Genomic DNA, 6638 nt, shown 5'->3' on the forward strand with positions numbered 1-6638 from the left:
CCTAACCATCCAATCTCACTCACTGGGCCCTTACTCCGTAATTGCCCCTGGAAATTGAACACCATGAAAGTCACACTCCTACCACAAAGCACACCCGGCCCTAGACACTCAGATTAGATTGAAATTTAAGAAAAACTTCTAGAACACATACCATCTGCCAAGCACTATGTTAAGTACGTTCACGAACTTTGTTCCCAAGGACATGGCCTGCAGTTCATGAGGCCACACAACTCATCAAACATTCTCTTACTCTGGGACGGCTGCCATCTTTATCCTTGGCACATAGGAGCTACTAGAGGAGGTCGGATGCTGGGGATATTTGCACCTACCCCCTCCTTGTTGTTTTCCTTGCTTCTCACTCTCTCTCCTTCAGAAAAGCAGAGGAGAAGAAGATACCTGAATTGGGGTTGACTAAGCATCCCAGCTTTCCAACTGGGCCGTAATATTTTCACTGAGGCATTGAAATCTGTGCGGTAAGCACAGCCCACCGCAAAACTGCAAATAGATAGTCTTTTTCCTCTTGGGGTTTCCACCTGTTGCCCCTGCTTTCCTGGTTCTGTGCATATCCGCTCTGAGGGCTGGCTAATCAGCCAAATAGGTCGTGGGGATGTTTCTAAGCAGAACTGGCTCTTTCTCTCCAATCAGCTTGTGCCTGGTCCCCGGTGAGAAGCTCGGGTAAGGGGGACACAGAGGTCTCTCATGTGGTGTCTTAAGTGGACCTTCCAGCTTTTCCACTCTCCGGGATCTGATCAGGCTGTTAGAAGCAGAAATCTAATTCCATTTGGATTCCTATCAGGACAACATTGCCCTGCCTTCCACTATTCAAGCTTTAGACAAAATATGGCTGCTGAGACTTCTCCCATAACTCTTCTAAAGTGCCATCTTTCTGCAAACGAATAAACTGTGTTGGCCGCCTTTTCAAAATTTTGAATTCTCCATGGGAATAATTAGCAATAGTTGTTTGGTGGGTCCTTGTTATTCCAAGCAACAATTGTGCATACCAGAATAAGGGGAAAGAATATACAAGAAAGAATAAAGAGAGAGCCAAAGAACAGAAAAGCATAGAAATGGCGAGGCCATCTGTGTGGATGCAGCTCAGGGGGGCTGTTAAGATGTATATTAAATCAAGCCTTTTCCAAACGGAAAACATGCGCCTCTAAAGCTGTTTCCCTGCGCTGTGGAGAGCACACTCTGCAGAGACTGGTCACGCCTCAAATGATTGATACACTGATCATTGGGAGGTGACTTTAAATCGTGACTGGATATACAGCGAGGAGCACTTAGGCTGCCGGGAAGGGTTTTCTTGTGTCCACGGGTAAGGAACTGTGAAGCCCAAACGCAACTTTAAAATGATCTTCCCTGGGGGCGCCTGGGTGGCTCAGATGGTTGGGCATCTGCCTTCGGCTCAGGTCCATGATCTCCAGGTCCTGGGATCGAGCCCCACATCGGGCTTCTCCCTCCCTGCTTCTCCCTCTCACTCCGCCTCTCCCCCTGCTTGTGTTCCCTCTCTCTCTCTCTCTCTCTCAAGTGAATGAATAAAATCTTAAAAAATAAAATAAAATAAAAAATAAAATGATCTTCCCTATTTGCCACCTTGGGTAAGACCGGGCTGAAGGTCACGGTCTTCAGAAGATGCTGCTGCGCTGGATTTCTTTCTGAGTTGTCTCCCCATCCCACCTCCAGCACCCCACACGCAACCCCGGGGGAGGCGACGGGGAGCCAGCTCTCCGACCCTGCGGTTCCTCGGGTCCCTCTGTCACAACACACAGCTTCCCTCCCATAGAGAAGATAAGGTAGCAGCATGGAGCCAGCCCAGAACCGGGGAGTCGGGGAATTTGAGTTCTGACACCAGCCACGTCTTGGTGCCCGAGGTTTCTGTAAACGAGGAAACAGGTGCAGACCACCCCTTGGGTCTTTTCCAGCTCTGGGGTTCTGCTTTTGCTCCCTCCTGTCTGAAATTTTGCAGGGGGGAGGTCACATCTTTGCCTGAAGTTCCCCTACCCCGTCTCGGGGTTCACGGCAAATGCTCCCAGGAGGGGTGGCATCTTAACGCACTTTGGGTAGCTTACCCTTCAGCGGGAATTATTGTTGGCAGTGTGATTAAATAAAGCTGTAAACTTCAATTTGAATCTTTTTTTTTTTACGATTTTATTCATTTGAGAGAGACAGAGAGAGCACGAGTGAGGAGGAGAGGGAGAAGCAGGCCCCCTGCTGAGGAAGGAGCCGGATCTGGGACTCGATCCTAGGACCCCGGGATCACGACCTGAGCCACAGGCAGACGCTCAAATGACTGAGCCACCCAGGCGCCCCTCAATTTGAGTCTTGTCACTGGTAATACAGAAGACTTTGCATAGGACAGGTAATTTGTTAATCTTCCTCAAAGTGAGGGTTCTCCTTCAAACCTTTGAGTGCTTTGCAGAGCACTCAGCAGCCTAGCTGTTGCAGAAATGGCGAAGGATAATTACCAGCTCTACCTTGTTTTCTCTGATTTTGGGCTTGGTTCTTGTGCAGATTGATTTCAGAGTAAGCTTGTGAAGATTAATCTCCTCCACTAAGCCTCAGTTAGGAAACAAGATTATGGCATTGGCAGCCAAAGGAACAGCTGTTTTTTTTGGGGGGGGGAGCGTCATAAGTTGCTACATACTATGCTTTTTTAAATTGAAAATCCTCCCATTTGGGCCTTGTTAGGTTTTCTGTGGTATCTCAAACCGTCGCTTGGGAGGGAGCCATCTGAGTTTTCTTCTGTGGTCCTCTCAAGCTTCAAAATACTTCGAAGGAAAGTATTTTTCAGGGTTTCCATCAGCGAAGGGCACGCAGTTCTGAAAACCTTGTGCTGTGAGGACAGACAGAATCATGGACAGTCTGCCAATAGATTTATGCTGTTTGCCTTTTTAACTCAGGGCCTTGGAAAGTCTGATGGTGTCCGCAGCTCATTGGCTTGCTAAGGATCTGCCCCTTTGCTTATTTGAAATGCTTCTCTCTGGCTGGTGAAGCTTGAAGCTCCCAGTTTCTTGCTTCCCTGGTTAGTAAGAATTAGGAACTACCTGTTGCGTTTAAATCAATTCGGGAAACCAAAAACACACAATCCTGGAAGAGGATGTCTGAAAAGGACATCTTGACCCTGGCGTGGCTTTGGGGAAGTCACATCACCTGTTTGTGTGTCAGTTTCAGTCTTTATTAAATAATGATGCAAATATCTGTCTTGCAGGCTTGATGTGAACTTTAGAGGTAATATCTGTCCGAGGTACACAAATGTAACATTGTTTAAATTGTCCTTCCATGGCTGGACTCTTGAGTTGTTTGGGGGTGATTGGCTGTTATAGATAATATTATTTTTTTTAAAGATTTTATTTATTTATTTGAGAGACAGAGAGAATGAGAGAGAAAGCACATGAGATGGGGGGAGGGTCAGAGGGAGAAGCAGACTCCCCGCTGAGCAGGGAGCCCGATGCGGGACTCGATCCAGGGACTCCAGGATCATGACCTGAGCCGAAGGCAGTCGCTTAACCAACTGAGCCACCCAGGCGCCCAGTATTATTTTTTTTTTAAAGATTTTATTTATCTATCCGAGAGAGAGAGAATGAGATAGAGAGAGCATGAGAGGGTCAGAGGGAGAAGCAGACTCCCTGCTCAGCAGGGAGCCCGATGTGGGACTCGATCCCGGGACTCCAGGACCACGACCTGAGCCGAAGGCAGTCACTTAACCACCTAAGCCACCCAGGCGCCCCTACCTGAACTGTCTGGTGGCAGAGAGATTCTTCTATCCAAAGGTACCAGGGTCACCTGAGGTCCTGTCTGCTCTGGGCACGTCAGAGCTTCGCCTTCTGCAGGAACCAGCAGAGTATCCTCCTTTGTTTACCGTGTGCAGGGGATGTGGGAGAGGAAATGGTGACTGTGCAGAGGAAAAACCCGGTTGCATTAAAGGCATAAGTCCAGAGTCTTTATGTAACAAGCAACCAGCTTGCTTAACTGCCAGGCAGGCTTCGCTTCAGTAGCTCCCTCCGGTCAGGTACAGGAAGACCTTGGCTCTTGATGTCCTCCTTATGTAACTAGGATGCTACTTCAACAGCAACATCACCCCACCCACCTGTGGTTTCCTAATAGTCTGTGGTTTTTCTAAATCTTTTTTTTTTTTAGGTAATCTCAAAACCCAACTTGGGGCTCTACCTCAGGACACTGAGATCAAGAATTGCAAACTCTATCAGTTGAACCAGCCCGGAGCCCCAGTAATCTGTGGTGTTTTTTTTGTTGTTGTTCGTTTTTAAAAATTTTATTTATTTGAGAGAGAGAGAGCACAAGCAGGGGGAGCGGCAGGCAGAGGGAGAAGCAGGCTCCCCGCTGAGCAGGGAGCCCGATGCGGGACTCGAGCCCAGGACCCTGGGATCATGACCTGAGCCGAAGGCAGACGCTTAACGACTGAGCCACCCAGGCGCCCCAGTAATCTGTGTTTTTTAATTGCCCTCCTTTGTTGCATGTCTCACTTGGTCAGCGTTTTCTCTTTCCTCTCTGTGTGTTTTCCCATATTTCCTTTGTCTATATGGGTATATTTTTCTGGGTCCTTCTTTTGTTCTATTACTGATCCAAAATATAAAATTAAAACCCTTTTAAAATTATTTTAAGTTGGTACAGTGTTTTCCACTATGGAAAACAGGTTGGGCAGTCCTCAGACAATTACAAATAGACCTATCATATGATCCAACATTTCCATTTATGGGACCATATCCAAAAGAAACAACATGAACTGGAGAAGATATCTGTCCCCCTCCACCCCCCCCCAATATTCACTGCAGCATCATTTACAATAGCCAACACATGGAAGCAACCCAAGTGTCCATCAACGGGTGAATGGATAAAAAAGTTGTGGTAAATATATATACAATGGAGTATTATTCAGCCACAGAAAATGAGGAAATCCTCACATTTGCAACAGCTTGGACGGACCTTGAAGGCATTACGCTAAGTGAAATAAATCAGACAGAGAACGACAAATACGGCATGATCTCACTTATATATAGAATCTAAAACAAAACAAAACACGCAGAAAAGAGATCAGCCCTGTGGTTACCAGAGGCGAGTGGTGGGAGTGGGAAGGAGAAATCGGAAGAAGGTGATTGAAAAAGGTACAAACTTCAGTAATAAGGTAAATAAGTTCACGGGATGAGATGTGCAACGCGATGGCCGCCCCTTACACTGCTGTGTGATATATGGGGACGACAAGCGAGGAGCTCCTATGAGTTCTCTTCAGAAGGAAAAATGTTTTTCTTTTTTCTTTCTTTTTCTTGTATCCATACAAGAAGATAGATGTGAGCTGACCCTCCCATGGTGATCATTTCACAACATATGTAAATCATACTGTCATGCTGAGTGCCTTCAACTTCTGCAGTGATCATTTCTCAATAAAACTGGAAAGCAGTATTTTTTTTTTTCTAGTTAAAGATGGCAGGGGGACCTCATGCATTTGTCTCCATGCTCTCCTAAAACCTCCAGAAGCAACCCAAAAGGGGTTATCTGCTAACAAGCAGTAAGTCCACACAGAAAAGAAGAACAGAAGAGAGGAAGTAATGGAGGAAATTTGCAAGCTGGAAAGGGGTAGAAAGAGATACAGATTCTAGAAAGATGAATTCTAAGCTTGCAATAAAGGAAGCCAAGAAGCAGAACCCAGAAGATTCAGGAATATGCCGCACTGATACTTCTAGAATAACACTGAAAGTGGGTTCAGCACAAGAGGATTAGGTGAGAGTCTTTTTTTTTTTTAAAGATTTTTATTTATTTGAGAGAGAGAGAATGAGAGAGAGAAAGCACATGGGGGGGAGGGTCAGAGGGAGAAGCAGACTCCCTGCTGAGCAGGGAACCCGATGCGGGACTCGATCCAGGGACTCGAGGATCATGACCTGAGCCGAAGGCAGTCGCTCAACCAACTGAGCCACCCAGGCGCCCTAGGTGAGAGTCTTTTTAAGAAGCCCCTGGGTCCCTGATCTCCAATTGCTCCTTCCCCACCTGATGGAAGACTAGGAAGTGAGGTCCACATTCCACAAGCCCCATCTATGCAGAGAGAGCTCCCTGTCGGCCTTTTAATGGTCCAGTCTTAAAAATGGGCAGATAGCAAAGGATCACCAGACGTCTGTGGAAAGCTTTCATCCTAAGAGAGAGCCTGCAATAATGTTCACTGTCCCTTTGCCCCTTCCTCCAAGTTCATACGTTGAAACCTAACCCTCAGTGTGATGGTATTTGGGGTGGGTCTTTGGGTGGGAGGTGACCAGGTCATGAGAGTAGAGGCTCCCCATTGATGGATTGGTGTCCTTACAAAAAAGACCCCAGAGAGCTCCCCACCCCTTCCTCCATGTGAAGACACCGTGAGAAGGCTGTGAACCAGGAAGTGGGTTTTTGCCAGGCACCAAATCTGCTAGTGCTTTGATCTTGGACTTCTAGTCTCCAGAACTATGAGAAATAAACTTGAGTTGTTTATAAGCCATCCAGTCTAGGGCATTTTTTTGTTACAGCAACCCAAATGGACTAAGACAGAGACCAAGTCATACAGAAAATAGAAACGTAGAGGATCCTATGTAGAGAGAACAAAACTTTGAGGCATTTATTAACATATGGAGAGAAATAAAATAATATATCGCACCCTTGGAAGC

General features: G+C 46.6%; 1 long non-coding RNA gene across 1 annotated transcript in view; it reads right to left on the bottom strand.

Annotated features, from left to right (window-relative positions):
* Positions 1 to 4007, bottom strand: part of LOC114217761 (uncharacterized) — a 33801-nt gene extending 29794 nt beyond the window's left edge. The window contains exon 1 of the long non-coding RNA XR_003611042.2: positions 3732 to 4007. This is a non-coding gene — a long non-coding RNA (uncharacterized LOC114217761). The remainder of the gene's footprint in view (positions 1 to 3731) is intronic.
* Positions 4008 to 6638: the final 2631 nt, after the last annotated feature.

This window comes from Eumetopias jubatus, unplaced genomic scaffold, assembly GCF_037043125.1.
Source record: "Eumetopias jubatus isolate StellerSeaLion01/CBP00866 unplaced genomic scaffold, mEumJub1_p1.0 scaffold_8, whole genome shotgun sequence".
NCBI classification, from domain to species: domain Eukaryota; kingdom Metazoa; phylum Chordata; class Mammalia; order Carnivora; family Otariidae; genus Eumetopias; species Eumetopias jubatus.